An 18,213-nucleotide genomic window follows, 5' to 3' on the forward strand; every position below is an offset into this window, starting at 1 on the left:
CAGACCTCAGCGGCCTGGGAAATTGAACACTTGGACAGAATCTCAAATGCTCTTCTGGATTAAGAGAGACTTAACTTACAATTAAGTCCAGGATATTTCCTTTCCACACGATCCACTTGTCAATTGAAACGGACCAATCAGGACAGAGGAAAGGGTATATATTTAGTTTCAAAGGAGTACATGGTTAAAATTAAAAAAATTTTTTTGGTCTTTTCTTTTTTTTTCCTCTGCCTTTCGGAAGAGGAAATGCTTTCTTTATTTGGATGAGCTCAATACCAAAACAAAGACGGATGCTCTTTTGCCAACACAGAATGCTAACAAATGAACACAAATCCAAGTTGGTCTAGGGTCCCCTCTGGATCATCAGCACATGTCTGTCTCAACGTCTGCCAGTCATCCAAGCAACCTCCTACTCACAGCTTGTTGGAAAGGAATGGAGCAGGACTAGCCCTCAGGAGGGAAAGCATGTCATTTGGGAGTGAAAAAGAAAAACTGCACAAAGCTGAAAGAAAAAGATAATAATGGAGAAAGAAAGGCAAAGGTGGTCATTGAATCCAGCTGGCTCTTCCAAAACCCTGTCCTTAGTGGGAGGGCTGGAGCTGGAAGGGACAAGTGATCTCCTCAATTCTAGGGAAGTCAGGAGCAATTGGGGGCAGACTTAAGGGAAATCTACCACCAGGGAAGGGTGCAAAAGACAGGCGAGAAAGGAAAATAAAGCGTACACTGGTGTTTCAAAAGTAATCATTTCTGCAAGCTGTTGCCTCTTTTGATTTTTTTCTTTGGGCAGGAGTTAGAATGCAAAATACAGATTCTATCTGTATAAAGCACACAAGAGATGCTTGGGATCTGGTGATGCTGCACTGGAGATTTCAACCTGTTTTTGAAAGTGATTCCTAGGGAGTGTGACGATCTCAACTCTTTTGGAAGTGACTTGTCAAACCATGAGCCATGCTGAGTTCAGCACAAGTAATACGAGGCGAGGCAAGGCAAGTGGGTGAGTAAGGAGGAAGCAGCCCAGATGAGCCGGCAGAGTGCCCACTGGGAGTGAGGCATGATGAGGATTACTCGTCGTGGGAGGCATGAGGGCACTCTCTGGCAAGGTTCCTTGCATCACCAAAATGAGGTCACCATGGAAGCCTGGCTCCCAGACCTCAGAGGGCATAAGGCACACTCAGTAGTTTGTCAGAAATGCAGCAGCCCAGGTCCCACCACTGGGGGCCGAGAAATCTGCAGTATTAACAAAAATTCCAGGAGATTCTGATACAGAGAATCTGAGGATCATATTTAAGGGAACTCTGATATGGTAGAGTATTACTCTTTCAAATCAGGCAAACTCAGATAGGCATCCTTTAACAAAGTGCTTTGGGGCCCTCTCTGTCTCAGTTTCTCCATTTATAAAGGGAAAATAGTAAGACTCACTTCACAAGATTATTAAGATAATGAAACAAGAGAAAATGTTTAAAAGCCTCCTACCTGGCACAGAGGAGTTACTCAAATGTCTACACCTTTTCACCTTCCTTAGCTAATTTACATCATTCAGAAAGGTATAGTTATCTTGCACTAACTAGAGAAAAATCATCTGCTAAGCATATTAAAATATAAAAAAGATTATAGGAGAAAATATTTTACCTATGGATACAAATAATTGTGTTGAACAATTTTGATATGTCTTTATTTTTTAAAATAACGACTAAGTGCTTTTTTTGGCTTATTAATATGATTCCCTTAAGAAATTTTATTAGGTTGTATAAGTGTGGGTCACTGTATAAACTTTAAAATTATATAAGATGACATCTTTAAATTCATATTTTCTCCTAATTAAGAGAGACCTTCTTAGTTAATTGGAATCAGCAAGGTTTCACCATAGTTATCTTTTACTGCACTTGACTCTGCCCAGGATCCCAATGACGTACATGAAAATTTGGAAACAATCCCCCATTAGGTAAGCAGAGTCAGGGAAAATGGTTTCAATCTATACTCTGCTAATCATTTGTAAGACTCTGGCTGATCTTCAAATCCCTTCTCTTAAGAGCTTCATATATAAAATAAAGGGCATTTTTCATTCTCTAGCAATGCACATTCAAAGGTGCATTCACAACGATGTTCAGTGCAATATTGTTGGTAGAAAAGAAAACTGGAAACAACTGGAAATTCTGAAAAACTGTGGGGCAGCCAACCTACAAAGCTAGGTTAAAAGGAATGAGCTATCTCTACAGGTAACAACATAGTCTTTAAAACATAATGTTCAGTAAAATGCCACACTGCAGAATGGCAGGCACAGCAGGAGACAGGTGTTCCACACACTCAAACACATGTGTGGCTTTTGCCTTCCATGAACGTCCACATCAAATGGATAATGGGGATATGTTCAATAGTGGCAAGGAGGGGCAAGGATCAGAGGGACTCATTTAAGGAGACTTTAGCCTTATTTAGAATTCTTTTTTAAGACCAGCATTTTCACATATCACTGATGCAATAAAATACTAATTCAAAAATAAATATTAATTAATTAATGGCCCCTTCATTGTTAACTACACAAAGCCAACCAGTCTGAAGGATATGGGGGTAACCAGTTAAGGTCTGTTTCCTCTGAGGAAGTAGTCCATGGAATATTCCAGAAGATCCCAGCTCAACTGACACAACAAACCGTATATTACAACAAATAAGAAAACCTTTGTTTAAAGAGGCATTTGTTCCTCTTTGCTGGCTAGTTGCTGAAAACCTTCATTTTAAAAAGCCACACCTTTTACAGCAGCCCAAAAGCAGGTTACGACCACAAATTAATATTTAAATAGTCAAAATCAAGAGACTCCACTTGATTGCTTTTTTAAAAAAGAACTCAAAGATTTGTTTTAGGCCCACATGGTCATTAAATCTTAAAATCTAATACATATGAATGCTGGAAAAACCTTACTAGTTTATAATTTATTTTAGCCCAAACTATTCAGACGGATTGAAAACAGCTGGGAGACCTAACAGAAAAGACTCAAAAGGTCACTGCTTGCCAAGACAGAATGCTCCAAGACCTATCAAAGGAGATAGCGAGTATGTAACTGGTTAACTGCAGACATATCCCTACCAGCCAGGCCATAGGAAGCAACATCATCCCATACTTCATGGCATACCAGTGGTCTTCCCTAGACAAGCAAACACTTTGTATGCCTTGTGGCAGCAGGAAGTTTGTGTTCTATAAATCATGTCACATATCACATATAAGGCATACATATAAGGCATACGGCACCTGTCTTAATGGGCTTGTCTGGTCCATTCAGGGTAAGGAAGGGGAACTTTCAAAAGAGGCAGAAGAGTTTATGGATGGCAGCATCCGCTCTTAGGGCCTTAGAAGGCAGCAAATATTACTTCTAAGGGATCCCAGAAAACTTTTCCAGGGAAGTGTATGTTCACAGTGTGATCTGTAGGAGCGAGAAAAACTTGGGACTTGAGTATCTAAAGTTCTCTATTAAAATGGTGTCATTTTGGAAAAAACGAATGGCAAATTCTTTGCTAGTGACTGGGACCTGACCAACTAATGTAAGGAGGAGAAATCTGTTTTCCTCTAAATATCAAGGCCATAAACTATAACTAAATGGCAGAATGTCATAGTTGGTGAAATTTTATAATGCTTGTACACAAATAATTTATATGAAAAAAGTAAAGCTGTAACAGAATACATACCATTTTGCAAAGAAAGGCTAGAAGGTTATGCGCGAAAACAGTATTTTCTTTGGCTCATGGGATTATGCGTGACTTTATTAACTATTTTTAGTATCTCTACATCAAGAAAAGCTTTATTTATTTATAAATACACACATACATATCCACAGATACCACAATAAACAAAACTCTATACTGCTTCTTTTTTCTTTTTTTTGGACAGTCTCCTTCTGTTGCCCAGGCTGGAGTACAATGGTGTGATCTTGGCTCACTGCAACCTCCGCCTCCCGGGTTCAAGCAATTCTCCTGCCTCAGCCTCCTGAGTAGCTGGGATTACAGGTGCACGTCACCACGCCTGGCTAATTTTTGTATTTTTAGTAGAGACGGGGTTTCACCATGTTGGTAAGGCTGCTCTCGAACTCCTGACCTCATGATCCACCCACCTCAGCCTCCCAAAGTGCTGGGATTACAGATGCACGTCACCACGCCTGGCTAATTTTTGTATTTTTAGTAGAGATGGGGTTTCACCATGTTGGTAAGGCTGCTCTTGAACTCCTGACCTCATGATCCACCCACCTCAGCCTCCCAAAGTGCTGGGATTACAGGCGTGAGCCGCCACGCCCGGCCTCTATACTGCTTTTTAAGATAAATGCAGCATATTTCAGAATATTTTGTTGCATTTTAAAATCCCTTGAGCATCACTGATCTCTATATCCTCCAAGAGTTGCTTACTTTTCCCCAAAATGAATGCATACATATAGTTTTATTAAAGAACCCTCATAGATTAGGACCTGTGCTTGTCCTACTGATTAAATGTACATTCGGAAGAAGTAGGAGAGCTCAGCTGGGCTGTTGGGGAAACCAAGCAGAAGCCGAGCATTGCCATTTCAGCACTGAGACAAACAAAACCTGAGTTGCTGGGAAAGAGAGTGGACCTCTCTGGACCTAATTTCCTCCAGGTTTAAAGGAAGTGGGAATGCCAACCAACCTCACTAACTGAATGAATCAAGAAAAACTGCACAAAGAGGCTTTGAAAGGGTGAATCCTAAAGTGTCTGTCACATACAAAATGGATCTACGCATAAGAAAAATGTACTATTTATGTCATCAATTTACATTTTTTCATTGTGATATTCATTCCCCTCTGCATTTGGGTCTCCTGACTTCAGCATTTTAGTGGAAACATTTTGCTTTCCTCCTAAGCATTCCAACAAATGCTGTGTCACTAATCCACATGTCACTGAACACATGGGATACCTTACAGTTTCGCAAGGCAAATGTTGCAATAAAAACTGTCCTGGAGTTGGATTAGGTAATACAGTGTGCAAGGGGCAGGGAACTGTGTGTGTGTATATATATGTATACACACATACACACACAGTTATAGATCTCTCTCTCTATATATATATCGAGAGAGAGAGAGAAGGTGGGGGGAGAGAGACAGAGAGAGTAGGAGCTAGAGAGGGAGTCATCAGGGACCACTGAAAGCCACTGAAAGAAAATGACTGTGAGGTCTTGGTCAAGGGCTGGTCTTAGATACCAAAGAAGATAAAAGTACTTCTGAGCACAATCTCAGACCACATGAGCCTTCTCTGTTATTCGAAAACCTATCAATGCATAATTCTAAATGCAGGACTTTAAATTTACAATTAATTTTAACTCAGTAAACTGATCATTAGGAGTTTGTATTAAGGAAATAATCAGTCTTGCAAAAATTCCTATAAAAAGATGGTCGACACAGCACTATTTTAAGAAGATAAAAAATGGAAACAGGCAGGGCGCGGAGGCTCATTCCTGTAATCCCAGCACTTTGGGGGGCTGAGGCAAGTGGATCACCTGAGGTCAAGAGTTTGAGACCAGCCTGGCCAACATGGTGAAACCCTATCTCTACTAAAAATACAAAAATTAGTTGGGTGTGGTGGCAGGTACCTGTAATCCCAGCTACTCGGGAGGCTGAGACAGGAGAATCACTTGAACCTGGGAGGCGGAGGCTGCAGTGAGCCGAGATCACACCACTGCACTCCAGCCTGGGCGACAGAGTGAGACTCCATCTCAAAAAAAAAAAGGAAACAATCTGAACTTCCAAGAGTGGAGGACTGAGTAGAGAGATGTGTTATATCAATAAGATGAAAAATTATGAAACCATTAAAAATGAGCACAACAAAGAATATTCAGTGATTGGGGGAAATAATAATGATATAAGACATGAACAGCAGGGTAAAAACTGTGCACAGAATATATAAACTCATTGTTAAAAAGTGGATATACATATATATTCACACACATCATATACCCAAAGACTAAAGGAAATGCACTAAAATATTTTTCTAAACACTAGGATTAATAAGTAATTCATATTCTTATTTTCAGTATTTTCAAAGATTGCTGGATTTTACATATAATGTGGCAATAATCATCAACAGGATCAGTACTGCAGCCAATATGTAGCATGCCTGGACAATGGCACATACTGGCCTTAGCACAGTGCTAGATTAAAAAACAACTGGAGTTTGTTCTATCTCTCCTTTGGCTCAATGACTCACTACCATTCTACTGAAGTGTTTATGCTCCTAAATTACTGGGTCATGGCCTTGATTGAAAAATGTGATACAAAGCTGTTATAGCCCCTCTCAAGCAAAGCTGCACAGAAGCACATAATTTTGCATATAATTTCGGGGAGTCTTTGAAACCTTCACTAGTGACCCTCAGAAACCCACTCTATTGGGGCCTATAGTCCTTAAGTTAAATCATCCTTGTCCAAGTATATGGCTATAGCATTAGAAGCAATTCCTAGGGTGAGATTTACTTTAGCTAAGTTTTTATTTTCAGTAAGAGCAGCATATAAGTAGAGGGGCCAATGGGAAGGATCAAACAGAAAGGTAAAACTTGCATTGCTTACTTCGCCTTCTTTCTTGGAAAGATTTAAAAGACACAACTGAAAAAATTATGAGGAGAGGAACTGTATTAAAGAACACAGGTAATTTTCAGCAAAAGTGCTGCTCCCTGGTAAAAGGAATGTGCCTCCTAGGCCATGCTTTTATTTGTTGGGGGTAGTCGGATGATGAGTCAAAACAGTAAGAGATTATCGAGGCAAAGTCGCAATGGGGTGCAGGGAAGACAAATTGAGAACAATCTGAGACTTCCCCAGCCAATCAGAATTGATGATTATTTGACTGCAATCCAGTGGTTCTAAACAATGAACATGAATGGCCGGCAACCCTTCTAAAAAAAAGCCATCTGCATCATTTCCTGCCAACCAGTTTTTTGTTTTCTTTGTTTAATAGAGAATATATAAGCCATGAAATAAATTTAAACTGTTCTCTCTGTACCAATAAAAAGCTAACGACAGTCCAGAAAACAGGAAAAGGTACATTCAGCCTTCACAGTTTCCACTGAGGGTAGGAAGGAAAACAGGGAAAATTCACTCACTCATGTAACCAAACTGTGCTGACAGCCTAGGAACTGGCATGAAATAAAGCAATGGGCAAGACCTACAGGGTCCTGCTTTCACAGCGCTCACATTCTGTGGGGAGACAGAATAAACAACTTAGCAAACAATTTCAGAGAGTGGTAACTTCTGTGATGAAAATGACGCAGGACAATGGAACAGGCTGTGCCGGGGATGCACAACTACTTTATGTTGGGTGATCATGCAAGCCTTTCTTGAAGAGACCGTATTTGAGCTAAGAGCTGAAGTATGAGAAGGAACCAGTCATGAGACCATTCATTCATACAAGATTTATTGAGCTCTGCCATATGCCTAGCAAAGCATCACTAAGAGATAAAAGTAAATCAGACATGGCCCCTGCCCTGGAGGAGCTCATAGTCTATTTTAAAAGAGAAAAAGCAAAGCAACCGTTTTATAATTCACAGTGGTAAGTGTTACATGCCAGGAGAGAAGGGAGCACTGTTGCTTTCAGGAATACAGGGAAGAGAAATCTAATCCGATATGAAGAAGGGGGCAGAGGGAGGAGCTGAAGTGAAGAATGGCTAGCATTTAATCGTGGGGTGGGGGAGTGGGTGGAAGCACATGCAATGATTGATGCTTGAGTGAATAATGATGATAAGCTTTTCTTGTTGTTGTTTTGTTTTAGCTAAATCAGTGTACCAGCATAAACTCAAGGCCAAGCTGAAACCAGAGTACATTTTCACTGAAGGACTTTATAAACACTATATATCACAAAATTGAACCCATAAAAAGGAATGAAAAAACGATCCCAGTTTGGACATGTTTGATTTTTTTTTTTCTCCTTCTTCTGGCTAAATACCATCATAACCCCGTAGCATAATTTTTCAATACAAATATGATACCAGCTGCCAAGAACATAAGTATCAGACCCAATGTCTCCAAAAAGATGAAGACATTCTTTCCTTTGGGGACTTAATAATGGTCATTATGAAGTATTTTGACCATCATAATTTAGAGAGATAGTTGGACTTCAGATGTCTGAAATAAGTAGCTCCCAAGGCAGTGTCAGCTGGCATTTTGTGAAGAAGATTAAGAACATAGTTGTACTGGTTTTACAGCTACAGAGAAGTCTGCTTCAATTACACAGTACACATAGTCTAATAAATATGTCCCAGTAGAAATAAATGGCTTGCAAAGCTGGTGATTCCTGATGGCTTACAGAGCCTTTCACCTCAAAGTCACAAGACTTGACCTGGCACAGGTAAGAAAGACCTAAAGTCATAAATACCTTGGACTGCTCAAAGACCTGGGTAAGATGGATGAATTGTCTTCATGCAATTCCTGAGAAATAAATGGTCACTCCAGAGAAGGTGCCATTGAAATGATATGGATGATCCTATTGTTGCTACTCTTGAAAACATGTGAAGTATACCTAAAGGTTGAAAGCTTAGTGCAAAAATAACTAAAAAGTATTCAGAGCCTGTCTTTGACATAAATTTATTCTTCGTACCTGTGCTCTAAGTACTAATATCTTCTCATTCTGCAGAAGAGAAAACCAAGACACTGATGGTCAAGTAACATGGCCAATGTCACACAGTCAGGTGAATAGCTGGGGATACTTGGTCTAAAACCAAGCCTGTGCTTTTAAACTATATGCTGTCATTCAAAGGTTCCTTAATTATTTTGGTTTAGAGTCTACTATGATAACATTAATCCTATAGCCATTCATACATACCAAATGCATTTACAGAAAATTTTTAATATAGTTTTATGAAATACATGGACCTACCACTGACAACTGCTAGGTCAACGGGGTCAAGGTATCTAGGGCTCATAACTGCGACATGCATTTGGGAAGACAGTTCTTTTCTACAGATAGCCGAAGAGTGTATGCACAGTCAATCAATTTCTTAACACATCCCTGATATTTTACTCCAAGTCTCAGTACCTAAATCACTGGTCATTCAAGGCTACACATGCTAAAAATACAACGAGATCAGTCTCTGATTTGGGACAATGAAGCATGTCTTTAAAGCTACACAACTAACAGGTTGACTGGCCACAAAAACTCAGTTTCAAAGTGGGCAGGAGTTTTTTCTAGCTTGCAAATGTTTCCTGACACTACCTAATAACAAAATTTCTTTTTTTTTAATGGGCTTAGAGAAAAGATATGGAATGAGTCAGAAGTGGAGTGAACTATGCCATCTTCTCTCCAGAAAGGAAAGAAAAAGAACCGTTAACTAAAAACAACCACTAATTTGTCAAGATGTACCTACCACGAGGTCAATCTTTCTACCCTAGGTAATATTCCTACCAAGATCTACTTTTTAAGGGTAGAATTAAGCTAGTTTCTCATATAGTTCTAGGAAAGCTCTCTAACTTTATGTAAGTTAAAAATATTTGTAATTGTGGCATTTAGAAGTCGGGTCTTGTCTTCATCTAAAAATGCTTCTACCTCTAAGGAAGACTCCTTAACTACCATACCGACAACTTGAGGCTTCTAGTACCTATATTTCAAATTTGAATTGCTTTTTATGCAAATACTTAAGGGTTGACCATGTAACCCATTCCTCTTATCAACAGCTCATTCACAGAGGTCTCCCTAAGATAGGTGAAACTATGGTGGCCTGATAGCGCCATGCAGTTCCTACAAATTTGAGAGGGTGATTTTTAACTACATAGGATGTACGGGGGGATTATGAAACAATAGCTCAAAATAGCTCACCAAAAGAAAACACTGATAAGGATTCCTTTTCTGGGTTGGAAAAACAGGATGCTGTGTGGGCCCTTATTTTAAGGTCACCGGCCCCAAAGGAAAACCTATCACTGTAATTGGTGCTGAGAAGCTTGTAGGTTAAAAAAATACATGCTGGGGCCCTTTTCTTTTGCTTTTCTGACTTTTAGGTTGTTTCTTATCCCAACTGCTTATTTTTAGTAATGTAAGTTAGGCTCAGGACCAAGATAGAAACCCAGAATAATATCCGGGCTTTTAACCTTATAGGACACCAAACCCCTGAAACCTAAGACCCTGCCTGAGGCTTCTTTTTCTCTCTCCCACCATATCCGTCTCCAAACGCATTCTGAATCCATCCAAGTTCATCTCCACTGCCACTACCTTCTCTTGCCTAGATGACCACATGAGTCCAGAAACTGGTCTCTGCTTTATGGTTTATCCTCTTTATTATCCGCACCGAGGCCAGAGACAACTTTATACAGCAGAAATCAGATTGTACTGTCTCCTGGCTCCATGTCCCTATGGCTTCCCAAAACCATTTCAATTAAAGACAAACTCTTTGTTCAGTGTCCCACTAAGCCCTCCTGGATGTGACCCTTCCTATCTCTTTATTTCCTCCTCCTGGACACACACTCCAGCCAGGTTGGCACCCTCCACTGCGGAACTGCCTCCTTGCAATTCTCCGGGCATTTTCTCTGGCTGCTCCCTCTGCCTGGAACTCTATGCCTGCAGATCTATGTGTGGGTGGCTCCTGCCTTTCACTCAGGACCCTCCTCAAAGGTGACTCTTTCAGAGAGCCAACCAGAGATCCAGGCAGGCTACCAGCAGATCTGAAGTGGCCCTTTTCTGACCCACTTTATTCACACAACCCAGTTTCTTTGTTTTCATTGAGCCTATCACTCTCTAAAATGACCTTGTTTACTTGTCTATTATTTATATTGTTTATTGTTTACTTATTGATTGTCTCTATTTCAGGGACCTATTCTATTTTATCGGTCTATCCCTAGAACAGTATCTGGTCACCAGTTCAATAAACACCTGTATCTCTCAAATGCATGTATGAATGTGCAGAGCTCATGAAATGAGTTTACACCTTGAAAGCCGCAGGAAGAGCTGATGAGGCAAAGGGGAGGAGCTGCTTGGCCTTTCTTTTTATAGCCATCATTGCTGCAGTGACTGTTTAACAGCTCTTGATCCTTGGTCTGTTCCTTGATTTATTGGTGAGCTGCCAGGTTCGGCTCAACTCACAACTGCCTCACTCAGCACAGAGAACAAGGTTCCGCTGTGCCACCTTGTGTCCTGACTTCCCATCACCACAGATGAGCTTTGGTCTCAGAACAAACTGAAAGCTCAGAGGGAAACACCAAACCCTATAAGCTCCCCACTCCAGCAAATGGATATGTTCTCAAGGATTCTTTGAGATCTAAATCTTCAGGTAAGGATAGCTTCATATCCTTACTTACTAAAGCAAACTTTTATTACAGCACTGGGTTCAATGCCTCTCAATGCCTCACTCTTCCCTACAAAAAGCGAACACATGCTGATGAAAAAAAAAATCTCAGGTCCTTTTCTTAGGGCAAATCCATGAATCTCTTGAGCAGTTTCAACAGACTGATTGATGTGATGGTCACTTTTTGTCACAAGATACTTCTGCAAAATAGGAAAATTTTCCAGCTTGCTCTGGAGGGGGGTACATTGTTTGGCAATTTCAATTAGCTTTATTACCAAACTGCTTAATTGCAACAGAGGCCATGCCTGGTACCATATCAAGCTTTACTCCAATATCTTAAATTTAAGAAATCATATAAGCCTTAGAAAACACAGGTCATGGTTAACAACAGCAAGGCGATCGGGCTTCAAGTCCTGCCGCACTGCATTATTCAAAGTGTCTGCAAGTCAGACCTAAAGAAGTCATTTACTGAGGGGTCAGGTTTTCCAAAGAGCATGGACATACAGTGGGCAGCCCCATTCATCTCCCATGGAGATATTAAATGTCTTCAAAATCCTCTTGCTGAAAGAGTATCTGAACTGGTCTAAGTGATTATGTGACTTAGAGGAAAAAAGCTGTTTCCTTGACTATGTCAATTTCTAATGAATTGCTGCCCCATATAGCTATGAAGGGCAGGAGACGCTTGGGCTTTGTTCAGCTATTAGATTTCAGGTTTCGGTGAGGCAGTGCTCACTGTACCAATTGGATTTGCTTAAAGGCTGAGTACAGGAATCAGTTTCACCCACATACACCCCAACCCACACACTATCCCAGTTAGGACAAGCCTCAATTAGAAGTAACTTTTATAGGTCCAGTACATTGGAGATGCAGGAAAATGCAAGAACTGTGAGGCCCTTTAATGAAATATTTTAGTTGGGAACAAGATGTGTAACAAAGCATTGCATTTATGGCAGGGAAGAGTAAGTACAATGGAAACGAAATACATGCTGACCCAGTAAGCACTCAAGTCAACAACTTTCTCACTGTGGAAAATAAATGCCAAGATCCTTTTGCTTTCTCTCTTGTCTGATTCTGGCTATTTCCTATTGTTTATTTATTTCTTGGTAAATGAAGCTCTAATCAGGCTTTGAGTCAATGCAGATGGTGATCTTAATGCAAGCAAATACAACTTGAAATGAATTTTTGAAAGCTGCCATAAAGTTTCTGAGGCTGCTTTTTACATACAAGAAACCAGCTATGGATATTTTGGGGTGCCCTCGAGCACACTAAATGTGCTTGGTTCACCCAATTTTTGTCTTGCTTTTGGATTTCACTTCTCTGGGTTACCCCGATAACTTATATAGGACAAAAGAGTTTCATAAAAGGGTGTGACTAATAAATGCTGTATTACATAAGAGTGACGAATATAACCCTGGCCTTGAATCCGAACTCTTTCTTCTTGAATGAAGATCTAGGGGAAGCAATGATCAAAGAAAGAGGGGAGCTCCCATTTGCTCTTCCTGAGGTTTGGATGCCAGAGCCCCACTCACACATTACTTCGGCAGCTCTGCTTTCGTATCCTGTTCTATTCTCAACCTCCTGTGGGCCTTTCCCTAGAGCAGTGATTCCTGGATTTTACATTTCATAAGCCAGCAGATTTTGAAAACGTAGAACTGAGCAATTGATCCTAAGTTGCCAATTCTTTCTTTTGTGAACTAAGAACATTAAAAAGGAGGAGATAAATGATAACAACCTTTTCATAAGAAAAAAAAGAGGCACTGGGTGTGGTGGCTCATGCCTGTAATCCCAGTACCTTGGGAGGCTGAGGCAGGCAGATCACCTGACCAGCCAGATCAACATGGAGAAACCCCGTCTCTACTAAAAAAAAACAAAAAAAAACAAAATTAGCCGGGTGTGGTGGTGCATGCCTGCAATCCCAGCTACTCGGGAGGCTGAGGCAAGAGAATCGCTTGAACCCGGGAGGCAGAGGTTGTGGTGAGCCGAGATCATGCCATTGCACTCCAGCCTGGGAAAAAACAAAAACAAAAACAGAAGAAGAAGAACATCATTACCTATAAAGGAGAATCTTTCATATTGGAAAATCTTCACTTCACGAAAAACCTACTACTCCATCCTGGTTTTTCTCATTATTGTTTACTGAAGGAACATGCTGTCACAGACCAAAAGGAACACATCTCCTACCACCTTTCCTTCCAGGCTCTTCCTTTTCACCTTCCCTAACCTTTTCTCTACTCCAGACAACTAAGTCAAAGGTACTGAAAACAGGAGGTCTGCTTCAGCCTCTCCTCCACCTCTTTTCTCTTAAGCTCCACTCAATATGACAGAGCAAGGGGCCAGAAAATAAGAAACTCTTCATCAGAACAGGGCAGCGCTGAAGGTGTAACAGGCCCTCTTCTTATTCCATCGTCATGACAGTGCTGAGAAGGGTGCAGTCCTACCCATACTTCAGATGATAATCTGGAGGCTCATGGACATAGCCCAGGGCTGACTCAGGCTGCACTGCTGGGTGACAGCAGAGATCACGCTGGAGACCCTCACAGCTGACTACACTGCCACTCCGTTACTGAGGAGATGCAGAGGCAACACTAAGAAGAAGTGGGGAATTCTCCAATAAAATTTCTTCAATCCATATTCAACAAAAAATAACCCAGAAGTGGATTTCATTTGTACCTAAACAAACAGAACACAGAGTTTCTAACAAGCAAAACCAAATGGGTGTTGAAGGGGTTAAAGCAGTGGTTCTCAAGCACATCTAATTTTGCTCTTTAAAGGACATTTGGCCCTGTCTGAAGACATTATTGGTTGTTAAAACTGGGGAGACGGGGATGCTACCGGCAGCTAGTGCTAGGTTATAAAACAGCCTTCTCTTCCTCCTTTAGTTACCAAAGTCTACGTGAAAGTTGATTTGCAGATGCAGACAAACTATATAAACATAGAATCCCATTAATTCATGGGCAGTGCTGTTATTTTTTCAATGCAATCATCTGCCATTTTGGTAAGTGGTATCTATGGCAAAAGTAACTACACAGAATGCAAGCCATTTTTAAATTTAGAAAAAACAAAAATACCTAAGAGCGTGTAGACCTAATTCCAACTATTTCCAAGCGATTTTTGAAAACAAATTCATGTTTATGTAACTATAAGAAAGCTTTTTAAAACACAGCTTTTACACAGGTTCATCATGCCAAGACCCCTTTTGCATACCGATTGCAAAAATAAAAGCCTAATTAAAAACTCAGGTTGCTGAATGAGTGGAGTCAACAGCCAATGCTAGGGAAAGAAAGGGATTCCCTCCATCACAAAGTCATAGCTGGTCCATGTTGCAGCTTCATAGTTATTATGACTGCTATTCTATGACACAGTGGAAAAGGACCTTTAAACAACCTTGCAACAAATACAAAGATCACAAAAAGGGTCTATTAGAATTTTTCATGGCAAAGGTAATACACCAAATGAGATTTCTAGAAAAAGCATTAGGCATGAGACAGTGGGGAAGCTGTGATTAACCACACTGTATTTTTGATGTTTCCTTCACGGCACTCCTCTATAATGAGAGAATAGCACAGTGCTAAAGTTTGTTGAATGAATGAATGAATGAATGAATGACACTTATTGCATATGGTGAGGAACCAAAAATGTTGAGAACATTAGAAATGCAAAAAGGAACACTATTAACAAGAGTCTGAAATAAGCCCAGGTAACAACTTGGCACACAATAAAGGGCATTTTCCACGTTGCCAGTGGAATCATATTACTCCTAAGGGCTCCAGGCTATTTTTGAAGACATTAAGATTCTACCAGCAAGATGTCTGAACCAAAAAGGATTATGTTCACAAATAGGGGACATGATTAATATTTAAGCAGAAATACAAACAAAGGAAATACCAGGTAAGGTAGAAGTTTTAACTTTACAGGTGACACTGCAAAGACAGACTCAGTAAGCACCATGGCAAATACTTCCCTCCAGATGGTGGTAAAGAACGTGTGATTTCATTTGAGGGAAATGAAGGAAGGTGGGAACATTTTACACAAGGTAAACTCTGTCTCAGATAACGGTTTCAAAAATGCTCAGAACTGAAAAATGCTTCCGATAGAAGTAGGATGATATCTCTTGCAATAAAGAGAAGTTCAACAAAGTGAGGCTGCAAGCACACACTGGGGCCTGTCGGAGGGCGGCAGGGGTAGTGACAGCATCGGGAAGAATAGCTAATGAATGCTAGGCTTAATACTTAGGTGATGGGATGATCTGCAGCAAACCACCATGGCACACATTTACCTATGGAACAAACCTGCACATCCTGCACATGTACCCCTGAACTTAAAGTTGGGAAAAAAAGACTGATATAATGGAGGATGCTATCATAATAATATTCCTCATAGCAAAGACTTTTCAAATGGGAAACATTATCCAAAGTTGCTGACAACTAATAAACTAATTTTCACATAGAACCAAAGTAAGGGTAGGAAACAAACTCCAAAGTTAAGGGGGGAAATGTCTGATGATATATGGTTTCTCTTTTTTTTTTTTTTTAAAGCATAAATTAAACCAAAAAGAAAAGAAAAGTTGCCAGTTACTGGGATTTTGAGATGATGGTGAAAAGAAAGTCCTAGGAAATGGATCCACAACAGGCCTGCACATTCATGTACGATATCCTTGCCTTTCTTGATGGTTTTGTGTATGCTGTCTTTGGGTCTCAAACTCAGGTGATTTGTGGGCCACAGGCACACAATGGGCAAGAGTAAGGACAGATGTAAGAAACAGCAGGCCAGGGGGAAGCTGGAATTGTTGGCTCCAGCTAAATGCATTCAGATCTGAAAATATTTTTTTTAAGACTGATTAAAAAATACATGATGAGTCATGTCAAATACTGCCCATGGACCAGTTGGTAACTTTAAATCCTTCCTATATTTCAAAGCACTGCTTTAGTCCAGCTGTTCTTAGCAGAGGGCTATTTTGCCCCTTAGGGGACATCTGTCATTGTCTGGAGATGTTTTTGACTGTCACCATTGGAGAAAGGGGGCAGGTATGTGACAGGTACCTACTCAGTAGAGACCAGGGATGCTGTTAAACATCCTACAATGCACAGGAGGAGTTCCCGCAACAGATAACTGTCTGGCCCAAAATGACAAACTGTGGAGGCTGGGGCACTCTGCTCCAGTTCCAGTAGACTGTTGTCCATCCTCCGTACCCCACCATTCACCTATTATCCAAATATGTATGGCACAGACTCAGACTACATATTACTGACGGTAAAGCTCACTTGTTAGTCTTGCCTCCCTAACTAGACTGTGAGTACTATTTTCTCCTTATTTCAGAACTGTGCACAAACAATATCCTCAGTCCTTCATGAAGAACAAGAATGGGTCAAATGGAAAGAGGCTTGTGGCTATTACTACTAGGACTATGAAATTAAATAGGAAAGCCTCAAATAAATAGAAATTTCAATAGTTTGCTTTTAGAGGGAAAAAGAATGATCAAATCTAGTTCCATCTTCTGCACAGTTTACACAGACTAACCCCAAGGCCTACCCCTTCTCACCTATGTTGCATCCCATCTTCTTCCCCTTCTTAAATACTTCACTCCTGCAAAGAGGGAGTGCAATGAATCCTCCTTTCTCCTCCAATCATTACTTTCTTCCTGTCTTTTGAGTCATCCCTATCCATACACAAAGAACGTTGTGGTATCTCTCATCTTCAAAACAAAACAAAGCCCTCTCCTTTGACTTCACACCCGTCTCCAGGACTTGTTCCACTGCACAGCAGATCTTCTTCAACAGCTTACCCCAATCCTTATCCCACCTCCTCCCCTCTCCAGCCTCTCCAGCCCGACTGCATTAGTAGCCACACTTCATGGGTCCTGCCCTCAGGGGACGTTATGCCACAGGCAGTGTTTTCACCTCTGCAGGCCTCCACCTCTTGACCCATGAATGCTGCTACAATGGCCTTGTGACACTGTCTTCTCCTGGGTTCTGCGATACAACGCTTTCCTGTTCCTTCTTCTATCTGCGCTGGCGGCTCCATCTTTACTGGGGCCTCCTGCTCAGTCTGACCCTTGAATGGTGATGTGCCTCAGGGTTCTGTCTTGCACTTTTTCTCCCTCCTTCCTGCTCTTTCCCTCAGTAATCTCATTCAGCCCCATGGCTCTAAATAACCTCTGATTCTATCTTTTACAAACTTATGTGACTATGTTCCACAATGGGAAATACATTTTATAACACGTTCATACACACACACACACACACACACACACATATATACACACACACAAGTGTATGAATGTGTTACAAACTGTATTTCCCATTTTATGAAATGTGTGTGTGTGTGTGTGTATGCATGTATGCATGCGTGGGTATACACACACAGTAAATATTTCATAAAAAAGGACTTATCTTCAGTGAGTGTGATATACTCTAATGTTTTGTGTTTCACTTCCAAGAAAAACACTGGGTGTAGCCCAATACATTGATTTCACAGCCCAGTAATAGGTCACAGCCCACAGTTTATAGAATACTCATTGAGACAATAATGGCTCATAAATGCATATTTTTCCTGACCTAACCTCACAACCACCAAATCCCAGATTCCAGACAACTGCCTACATTTCTGTTTCATTTGGATGTCAAATGGGCTTTCACAATTAACAAGTGTGAGAAGAAACCCTTGATTTTACAGCTCAAGTCCTACCTGTTTCTACCCTGGGATCCACATCTCAGCAAAGATTCCTCCCAGGTCAAAAATTCTGGGGTCATTTTGGCTCCCTCCCTTTTCCTTTCCTTCAGTTGGGGTCAGCAAATACAGCCCATGGGACACATACAGTTTTCTTGGAACACAACCAACCCATTCCTTTACATATCGCCTGCTACAAGGGCAGAGTAGAGTAGTGGGGACAGAGACTGCAGGGCCCACAAAGCCTAACATGTCTACCCTTTGTCTCTTTATAGAAAAAGTGCGTCCCCCCACTTTACAG

The 18,213-nt window shown here is 40.8% G+C and overlaps 1 protein-coding gene across 34 annotated transcripts in view; it reads right to left on the reverse strand.

Moving 5' to 3' along the window:
• Window positions 1-18,213, reverse strand: part of MAGI1 (membrane associated guanylate kinase, WW and PDZ domain containing 1) — a 674,091-nt gene that overhangs the window by 48,157 nt on the left and 607,721 nt on the right. The gene's annotated exons all lie outside the window — the stretch shown is intronic.

Source organism: Pan troglodytes, chromosome 2 (assembly GCF_028858775.2).
Source record: "Pan troglodytes isolate AG18354 chromosome 2, NHGRI_mPanTro3-v2.0_pri, whole genome shotgun sequence".
NCBI lineage: Eukaryota > Metazoa > Chordata > Mammalia > Primates > Hominidae > Pan > Pan troglodytes.